This window comes from Silene latifolia, chromosome Y, assembly GCF_048544455.1.
Source record: "Silene latifolia isolate original U9 population chromosome Y, ASM4854445v1, whole genome shotgun sequence".
Lineage (NCBI taxonomy): Eukaryota > Viridiplantae > Streptophyta > Magnoliopsida > Caryophyllales > Caryophyllaceae > Silene > Silene latifolia.
This window is the reverse complement of record NC_133538.1, coordinates 287,769,564-287,780,476: the sequence shown is the minus strand read 5'-3', so window position 1 is coordinate 287,780,476 and position 10,913 is coordinate 287,769,564. Positions and strand designations below refer to the sequence as shown.

The window sequence follows — 10,913 nt, the reverse complement described above, 5'->3', positions numbered from 1 at the left end:
AGCTATAGTTTTAGTTTGGAATTATAAATTTAATTTTGATACAAAACGACGGTATCAAATTTTGGCGCCGTTACCTGGGAGACGGTGTAATTCTGTTTGCTTTATTTTTAGTTTATTTCTCTTGTCTCAAGGAACTTTGGTTCCTTGAGACCGTTGCTTACCTTTGCTTCTAGTTTTGCTTTTGCACAGTTAGAAGACAGGTTTTTGAGAGGAAGACTTGAGTACTCTCATTTTGGAAATTATGGCTACAATATATGATAATTTACAGCCAAAGGAACACCATCTTCCAAAGGGGCACCAGTTACCTACCCCTACTACAGGTAACTTCGAATTTCGTTCCTCTTATATCGATTTAGTGGAGCGGAATCAGTTTGCTGGTCTACCAGATGAGGACCCCTTGAAGCATATGGAAATTTTCACAGACTACTGCTGTTCCATACCTATACCAGCTGGGGTGACTCAGGATGAAGTAAAGGGGTTGATGTTCTTATACTCCTTGAAGGATTCAGCGCGAGATTGGTACCGCTACCTTGATAGGGTAGCAACTGGAGTCACGGACTGGACATCTCTAGCATTAGCCTTCTACAAGAAGTACTTCCCACTTTCAAAGACTGACGCCTTGAGAAGTAAAATCACAAGTTTCCAGCAAGGAGCTGATGAGGGTTTTTGCGAAGCATGGGGACGTTTCAAAAGTTTGGTTCGAGCTGTCCCTCACCATGGTTTTCAGCAGTGGTACCTTTGCAATGTATTCTATAATGCTCTATATGATGATTACAAAGTCATCCTGGATGCAGCTGCTAATGGTAGGTTCCAAAACAACACCGGTCAAAATAAAGGTTGGAACACTATTGAGGAGATGGCAGTCCATAGAGCTGAGTTTGGAAGTTCACGTGGAAAGTCACGAAAGCAAAGTGATGAAATGAGTACCGTTGTGACACTCATTACTTCTATCACTACTCGTCTCGAGAAGCTCGAGACGACTGAAGCTTCTAAGGAGAGAGTTGAAATTCCCGTTCATAACTCAAATGAGATCGAGAAGTTGAGAGAAATGGTCCAACTCCTTTTCGTTCAAGTGGCGAATATGGAAGCAGCCGGGATTGAGTCCTCAAAGAGTTTTGTGAAGCAATTGGAGAATATAGAGGCTAAGCAAGTTGCTAATTCTTCAAGCAAATGTGAAGGGCCGATTGAAACGATTAATGCCATTAATCTCAGAAGTGGCCTCTCTTTTGAAAGTCCTGACAATCCAAAGGAAGACTCGGGAAATGATGAAGAAGCTCGTTTGAATTCTGGTGCAAAAACGAGCTCAATTGCGATTTCCGTCGATCGACCAATATTATCGGTCGATCGATCAAGAGCGTCGATAAAATAGTTTCGGTCGAAACTATTCACACCCAACACAAGCAGTCGATCGACCAACATTGTCAGTCGATCGACTGAGTCACCTGACGAAATCAATTCTGAACAGGAACTGTTCACGCCCAGCCAAGTTGGTCGATCGACCACTCACACCAGTCGATCGACTGGAATCCCAGAGCAGGATGCAAATCCGTCAACTAGTTCGCATGATTCTTCACTCATTGATGATTTGACGGGGGTTTTAAATCTACGGAAGCCGAAGGTTACTGATCCTACGGCCAGTGTTGCAGTCCCGTATCCGGAGCGTTTGAAGGCTACTAAGCTGGAGCGTAAGTTTGGTAAGTTTTTGGAGATGGTCCAGAATCTCGAGATAACGGTTCCTTTCACTGATTTAATTACCCAGGTACCCTCTTACGCTAAATTTATGAAAGATATTTTAAATCGTAAGAGAAATTTTCGTGATGATGGTAATGTTGCTTTTGTGGAAGAGTGTAATGCTCTTTCGCAAATTAATGTGCCACCTAAATTAAAGGACCCGGGTAGTTTTTCAATTCCTTGCACTATAGGTAACCACGAAATTGGAAAGGCCCTTTGTGATTTAGGGGCCAGTGTCAGCGTCATGCCATATTCTGTTTGCGAAAGGTTAAACATTGGTAGACTTAAGGTGACCGATATTACCGTTCAAATGGCAAATAGATCGACTCAGAGACCTATAGGAGTTCTAGAGGATGTACCCGTTCGAGTGGGTAAGTTTTTTATTCCCGTCGATTTCGTTGTTTTGGACATTGCAGAGGACAGTCAGATACCTATTATTTTAGGTAGACCGTTTTTACATACAGCTGGGGCTGTAATAGATGTGAAACGCGGAACCATCACCTTAGAGGTAGGGGATGACACCATTGAGTTCAGTCTTGCTCACAAGGCGACTGAACCTGCTGATGAGGACACGTGTTATTCTATTGATATTGTTGATGGGGTCACACTTGTAATTGGAGGGAATCCTTAGCCAAGGATCCCTTAGCCGATCTAACTCGTTTAGATGAGTGTGCGGTAATACTGATGGAGAATGCTTTGAGGAGCCGATGCTTTGGTAGCCTCAATGGAGAGCTACGAGCTCAATGAGGAAGAAGATGAGATGCTCTTGAGCCTAGCCAACGAGAACTTGGTAAACACTTGCTACACCATTGAAGCTGATTCTGTCTATGCTGTAGAGGTAAAAGTGCCAGAGCGTAAGCCACTTCCTCCTAATCTTAAGTATGTTTTTCTAGATGATATGAAGCAGTACCCAACTATTGTTAGCTCTAAGCTTAATGATGACCAGCTGTCTGCTTTGGTGTGTGTGCTTAAGAAAAACAGGAAGGCTTTGGGTTACTCTTTGGATGACATTAAGGGCATCGGCCCTGATGTTTGTATACACAGGATAGAGCTGGAGGAAGGCCACAAGCCTTACAGACAGGGTCAACGCAAGTTGAACCCGAAGATGCAGGAAGTTGTTATGGCTGAGGTGATGAAACTACTCGATGCAGGTATTATTTATACAGTTGGCAACTCCAAGTGGGTTAGCCCAGTTCAGGTAGTCCCGAAGAAAGGAGGGACTATCGTGGTTAAAAATGAGAACAATGAATTAATACCAACTTGAGTAGTGACAGGGTGGCGGATGTGCATTGATTATAGACAGTTGAATGCCGCCACCAAGAAAGACCACTTCCCCCTCCCTTTTGTTGACCAAATGACTGAAAGACTTGCTTCTAACAAATTTTTCTGTTTTCTAGACGGATATTCAGGGTTCTTTCAGATCCCTATTCATCCGGACGATCAGAGTAAGACCACTTTTACCTGTCCACAGGGTGTTTTTGCATATCGTAGAATGCCTTTCGGTGTGTAACGCCCCTGCTACCTTTCAGAGGTGCATGATGGGGATTTTTTCTAATTATATAGAGAACATTATGGAGGTATTCATGGATGATTTCTCAGTTTATGGTAGTGACTTTGATCGTTGTTTAGCTAACCTTGATAAAGTCATGCAGCGTTGTATAGATGTTAATCTTGTTTTAAACTGGGAAAAGTGTCAGTTTATGGTCAATAAGGGAGTTGTGTTAGGGCATCTGATTTCTGATAAAGGTATACATGTTGATAAGGCAAAGGTGCAGGTGATTGAGCAATTACCTCCTCCCGTGAATGTTAAGGGAGTGAGGAGTTTCCTTGGTCACGCTGGTTTTTACCGGCGTTTCATTAAGGATTTTTCAAAAATTGCTAAACCACTTACACATTTGCTCCTTAAGGATGCTGTCTTTGAATTTACTGATGAGTGCCTTGCCGCTTTTAACAGGTTAAAGGAGGCCCTAGTTTCTGCGCCAATCATTCAAATAGCCTAATTGGGACCTCCCATTTGAGATCATGTGTGATGCCAGCGATTATGCGGTCGGTGCAGTTTTGGGACAGCGGAAGAATAAAGCTTTGAATGCCATATATTATGCGAGCCGAACTCTGGATGAGGCTCAAATTAATTATTTTACCACTGAGAAGGAGTTTCTAGCTGTAGTTGTTGCCTTAGACAAATTTCGGTCTTATTTGTTAGGTTCTAAGGTTATTGTTTATACTGACCATGCAGCGTTGAAGACTCTCTTTATTAAGAAAGATGCGAAGCCGAGGCTTTTGAGGTGGATACTCCTTTTGCAGGAGTTTGATTTGGAGATCAAAGACAAGAAAGGAGCTGAGAATGTGGTGGCTGACCACCTATCTCGTCTGCAGCTGACAGAAAGGGAGGATTCGTTACCTATTAATGATTCTTTTCCTGATGAGAGTCTGTTAGCTATTACTACTTCAGGGTCTTATCCACCTCCGTGGTTTGCTGATTTTGCTAACTTTGCTGTGACAGGTAGGATACCACCCGAGCTTTCATGGCAGCAGAAGAAGCGGTTTGCTTATGATGCTAGACAATATTTTTGGGATGATCCTTATGTTTTCAAGGAATGCGCAGACGGTCTCATCCGGAGATGCGTACCTCAATGGGAGGTGAAGGATATCCTAGAGGCTTGCCACTCTTCTGCTTATGGTGGTCATCACGGTCCGTCCAGGACTGTAGCTAAGGTACTCCAATCTGGTTTCTATTGGCCAACTTTGCATGCAGATTGTCGCAATTTTGTTGCTGAGTGCGATGCTTGTCAAAGATCGGGGAATATTTCCAAGAGACATGAGATGCCACAGGTAGGCATTCTTGAGGTTAAGATTTTCGATGTCTGGGGCATTGATTATCAAGGACCTTTTCCGAGCAGTCAAGGTAATAAATATATCCTCCTTGCTGTAGATTATGTATCCAAATGGGTGGAAGCTATTGCTACTCCCCATTGCGATGCAAAGGCCATGATTAAACTGTTTAAAAAGATTATTTTCCCTCGTTTTGGTGTCCCTCGGGTTGTCATTAGCGATGGGGGAATGCATTTTAAAGAGAAACAACTTAGTGCTTTATTGACTAAATTCGGTGTCCAACATCGTAGAGGTTTGGGGTATCATCCCCAAACTAGTGGTCAGGTTGAGGTTTCTAACAGAGAATTGAAAGAAGTCTTAGCTAAAGTTGTTTCTAAATCACGGAAAGATTGGAGTCTTAAGTTAGATGATGTCTTATGGGCTTATAGAACTGCGTTTAAGACGCCAATCGGGATGTCACCATACCGATTGATTTACGGTAAGACATGTCATTTACCTGTTGAGTTAGAGCGTAAGTCCCGGTGGGCTATTTGTGATTTGAATTTGGATCCTAACCTCTCTCGTGAGAAACGCATGACACAGCTGAATCAGCTGGAGGAATTTAGGCTGCTGGCCTATGACAATGCAAAGATCTACAAGGAGAAAACAAAGCGCTGGCACGACAAGAGAATCATCAAGCGCAAATTCCATATTGGCGATAAGGTACTCCTTTTTAATGATCGTATCCGTCTATTTCCTGGTAAGCTGAAATCCAGGTGGACCGGCCCCTATACGGTCACAACAGTTATAAAATTCGGATCAGTGGAATTGGAGACCTCAGCTGGAGAAAGGTTCAAGGTTAATGGCCAATATGTGAAGCATTATCACGGATCAGATGCATATGTTGGGAAAGTCGAGGTATTATACTTCGACCCGTTATCGGATGATGCAAAGTGAGGTAAAAAAGGTCGTGCGGGACCTCTTAAACCAGCGCTAACTGGGAGACAACCCAGGTTGTAATTAATTGTAATTTAGGAACTTTATTTTGTCATTTCATTTAATCTGCATTTTTGAGTTCTTTTGTATTCTTTAATTCCTTTTAATTTGCAATTCCTTGGTTTGGGAATATGTGCGCCTTCGATAATTTTTGCAGGAATTTATTTTATGCAAAGTGCGTAGGTGGGTTACTGGATGTTTGTGAGAGAAAGACAGGAAATTATGATGGCAAAAATAAATTTTGACGAATTAAAGTCTAATTGCCAGCTCTAGCAGTCGATCGACTAAGCGAGTCAGTCGATCGACTGAAGTGAAGAAACCAGAAGCTACTGTGCAGGGATATTAGTCGATCGACTGGGTCAATGAGTCGATCGACCAATACACGAGACTCCAGAAGCTATTAAATGACAGACCGGTCGATCGACCGAGTAAAGTGGTCGATCGACCACTCCGCGGGATCAGAACACAACTAAAAAGGGAAGTTTTCACTCATTCATTCATTCACTTTCACAAACTCAGAAAATCATAAGCAAACCCTAATTTCATCCCCCTTTTCGCAATTTTCACCTGAAATCTAGTCTTACACTTGATTTTTCTTGCTTTAATCTTCAAGTTTCTTCAAGGTATGTCTCTAATCCCACTTCCATGCTCTATTTTCGATTTTACTGCGTTTTTATGCGAAATTTTCGAGTAATGTGCATTTGAGATGGAAAAATCGATTTGGGGAAATTGATTTTTAGGATTGATTTCTTGTCTTTTCTATGCTTTAATCGCTTGTTCTACCATTTCCCCCTTGATTTTCGACACTAGCTAGCAACGAGGAGGCGATTAAAACCGTTATCTCCAAAATCTTGAAACCCTAAGTTGCGTTTCACATCTGATTTTGATTCGGGTTTCCGTAAATTGACATTGTTAGGGGATATCTGTTTCTAATGAAGATTCTTTTGCAGTAACAACAATGACGAAAGATAAGGAACAAATGTACGAGGGACAATCGAGCCAAGGAGCTGCCAAGCGGCCACGAGGACCGCCACTGATGATTGCAGACACCACGGATAGTCTACCTGACTATCCGCAGGTTATCTTTTCCTCTTCTACTCAGCGGGCTAAATTTTCTCTGTTTGTTTCGAAAATGAAAGTCACAGCTACCCGGTTTCTCCATAAAGATACTTTGGAGAAATTAGGCTGTTATAAGTCGGTTGTGTCCCTGCTAAATGGGACAGGTATGATGGGTCTTGTGGACATGGCTGAGTTCACATACTACATTTTGACCCTCGAATTCTTTTCGTCTTATGCTTTTAATTCCGCTGCTTTTGAGGAAAATAAGACTAACCCTTGCATTTCCTTTCGGCTTTTCAATGTCAACTACTCTCTGACATTAGCTGATTTTGCCGGTTTTCTGGGTCTTTATTTCGAGGGCAGAACCTCGGATACCTCTGATGTTCATCGAGTCATGTGGTCTTGCATCAGTGACTTTCACGGGCCTAAAAGGACGGGCACTTCCGTCCACTTGCCCCCTCTTCGTTATTTTCTACGGCTAATGAGTAATACCATTTTTGGCCGTAAAGAGTCTAATAATGTGAATAATATTGAATTGTCAATTTTAGCGGGCTATCTGAACATTGAAAGTCGGGTAGCCCGTATTTATAACATAGCCTATCTGACCGCCGCTCACTTTCAGACTGTAAGTGAGGGCACTTTGACCACTATTGCTTGTGGTAGGTTGGTCACGCGTCTCGCCAACCGTCTTATTTTACTTTTCCCTCGACAGGAGGACCCTATTGACCATGACCTACATTTCATGGACCTTGCATACGCGAGGGCCGTCCACTGGGTCGATAGACAGAGACGGTGGAACATCGATTCTTTCATCTGCGACCCCATCCCAGACACAGGGTACCCTCCTGTCCTGCCCCTTACCACTGTTCAGGGGGCAGCTCGGCCGCCCTTGCCTAGTTACAAGCTTCCTCTGGTGGCGGCCATTGCTACTGTTAGCACTTCGAGGAGAGCTCGTGCCTCCTCTTCACAGGCACCCTCTACCTCCACTACTGCTCCCACAGGCTACCCGGCCACTTTTCGACCACCTACTCCTTTGGTTGTCCCTCCGGTCATGGACCAGAGGGCAATGTCACGTATATTGGGTGATTTGTGCAGGAGCTTTGACCAGCACAGGCTAGACACGACTCTAGCCCTGTACCCAGTCTACGAGGATTTAGCCCGGGGAGGGATGCTCCCACAGGGTGCTTGGACTCACCCTTCCTACTTTGTTCCTCCTGTGGGCGGCTACCCTCGGCCCGCCAGAGACCCTCCTACTACTACTCGCTGGTGCCTCCACTTCCGGAGAGCCACCGCGCCGCTTTGAGGCGGACGAGAGAGCGACTCGGGGTCCGGAGAGTCTAGTGGAGAGGAGTACGATGGTAGAGATTAGATGCTGGTGACCTCCCCGTTTTTGGCTGGTTTGGGGAGGTCGTATTTTGTGAGTTCCTTCCTTTCTATATTAGCTTCCTTTTATTTTATTATGCTTTTATTCTCCCATTTTTCTGCTGGTGATTTGCTGCTGAGCACAATGAGGGCATTGTGCGTTTTGGTTTGGGGAGGGTATTTGCATATGCGTTTTGTTTTGCATCTGCATTTGTTTTTTTTATTGCATTTCAGTCACATGTTTAGTGCATTTCTGTTTGCATTTGTTTTTTTTTCATTCATTCAAAAAAAAAAAAAACAAAGAATAAAAAAAAAAATTGAAAATTCATAAAAATCAAAAATATCACGTTTACTTTTGCATATAGTTGAGTCGGATTGGAGTTATTAATGATGATTTTGCACTATTAGTCAAATATGCCATTCCTTGCTCTTTTCACAGCTCTTGCGAGAATTAAAAGTGATTTCTCAATTTTTGTCATGGAATTCATTTCGGGTAATTAGACTTGACTCATTACTTTTGGCAAACTACTTATACTTTCAGAGATATAGAGCCCATAACTGGTGACATTCATGACCGGTTAATTTAGGATTGAGAGTAGTACTCCCTTCATTTCATGTTTTGCACGTGTATGAGTTTTGATTGCTTATTGCCTATACGCATTGGTTTGTGGTCGGTATTGCATGTTTTGAGAACTATTGCATCCTCCCCTTTCTCATTTTACCCCATTAACTCCACTATAAGCCATAACTGCCAGTTACCCTCAACTACATCCCATACTTAGCCTACCATTGTGCCAAGCTAGGAAGTAGAAGAGGAATTTGTCGATTCATGTTGTTTGGTTCGTTTTGTAATGATGGAGTGGGTATTGATGAGGAGTGAAGGGGTTGTGTCATTTTGAAGGGAAAGAAAGAAATTTAGAAGAAATGAAAAAAAAAAGATGTTTACCTGGCAGAGAGCACTGGAATGTGCAGAGTGGTCGATCGACTGCCATCACTGGTCGATCGACCACCAGTTCAGAAGATGAAAAAAAAAATGAAAATGAATGAAAAAAAAAACAGAAAGAAGAAAAGAAAAAAAAGAGGAGTTTGAAAATAATAAGGTTTTGGTTGAATTGAGAACACGCTTCATGTGCCTACTTCATGAATTGGAGGCGTTTGTTTGGGATTTTGTGTAGCCTAGTCATTAAAAGGCATGGTTTGTATTTTGAATTGGAGGAACGGGATACGGTTTCTGATGATTGGATAGGTACTAGCTTGGCTCTTACTTTCACTTTTTCCATAATTGTTTTGCCCTTCCTTTCCCACTTAACCTCACATATCCAAATATTGCAATAGTTCGGCATGTAATAGTCTTTGACGGTGGTTATGCATATGTACGGTAGTTAGAATCATTATTCATGCTAGTCAAGCATACATCTTTTGTCGGTCGCAGTTTAGGTGAGAGACTGTAATTTCTTTCCTCTCTTTTACATATATTCTTGCCATTTGCTTTGCTGAGGGAAGAGTGACCCGGGAGAGTCCGAATGTATGAGTCTTGCAAGGTCGAACGCCCGATTTAAATCCATGATATGCATAAATTTGTTCACTTGATTTAAGCTTTGCAGTAGTTGACTATGTGCATTAAACGGTTTGGCATTGATTTGTAGCTAGCTCTGAGATATACTCCTTTCCATTGAGTTTTTATATGGGTCATAGTGCTTGCTTGGGGACAAGCAAGGTTTGGTTTGGGGAGATTTGATACGTGAAAATTCTATACACTTTATCTGCGGTTTTGGCACGTATTTCCATGCGTATCTGTTAGTTTTAAGATACTATTTCTCCCGAAACGGTTTACTGTGCATTTTCTATGATTTTTTGTAGGAATGAGTGGAAGTAAGCTAAATCAAGCCTAATTCGTCCTCCGGGGGCAATTTCAAGGAAGCCTAGAAGAAGGAGATTCGGATTCACCCACCTTGGGATGCGTGCAAAGGAGTGAAGAGCTGATTTGAAGGAACAAAAAGAGCCACTGCACAACATCACCAGTCGATCGACCACTCTCACCAGTCGATCGACCGTTGAAATCAAGCAGAAGCTGCTGTTCTACATTTACCAGTCGATCGACCATGCTGACCGGTCGATCGATCGACCGATCTTCGAGAGAAATTATTTCTTCGTGTTAGACTTTTAAAAGCCCAACTTGTAATTAACCTTTGGCATCTTTTATCAGAGAACGCAGCAATTATTAGGTTATGCTTTTCATTATTGAAGAACTCGCTTTTAGATCTAGCTTTGCTTTGAAAACCTCGATTTCGATACTTTGTTCTTTAATTCAATTAGTAAGTTTTTATGCAATTCCTTTCTTCTTTTAATTCTTGTTATTTCAATTCTTGTTTTACCAATTTAATTCCAGAAATTCATCTCTTGTCTTTTATTTAAATTCAATCATGTCAATCTTGTTCTTTGTTATCAATTTAGCAATTGTTTTAATTTTAGTCATGCGTAGCTAATTTCTTTGATTGGGAATTAGGTGAGCCATGGCATTAATTAGGATTGTTTTGTAGTATGAATTCTTCCGTATTGGTCTTGTTGTCTTTTGATAAATCCCTTTACTAGATTGAAAGATTAGTAATTTGAATTATCGTTAGATTTGGAATTTCTCCTGAGCGAAAGCTTTGAGAAATTCTAGGGAATCAATAGACCGTAAGGTTATTTGAGCTTCGATCGAAAGGCTAGCTTATATTCCATGAGACCGTATTATAAGACCTCTGCTACCTTACTGACCTGACATTTGCCATGGTGAACCGAAGTTCCCAGTCTTCTCTTTATCTTGTTGAGAAATTTCATTTTAACAATTAGCCAATTAGTCAACCAATCTCAAAACCCCCCAATTAATTGTTACCTTCATAGACTGAAAATTAGCAAACAAAATCAACCTTGTCTCTCTGTGGTTCGACCCTTACTATCACTAGCTATAG

At 42.0% G+C, this 10,913-nt stretch overlaps 1 non-coding gene across 1 annotated transcript; it reads right to left on the bottom strand.

Moving 5' to 3' along the window:
• Nucleotides 1-616: 616 nt before the first annotated feature.
• On the bottom strand, nt 617-723 carry LOC141635700 (small nucleolar RNA R71). Its single transcript, XR_012540368.1, has one exon. It is a non-coding gene; the product is annotated as a small nucleolar RNA R71 (small nucleolar RNA).
• Between the last annotated feature and the right edge of the window lie 10,190 nt (nt 724-10,913).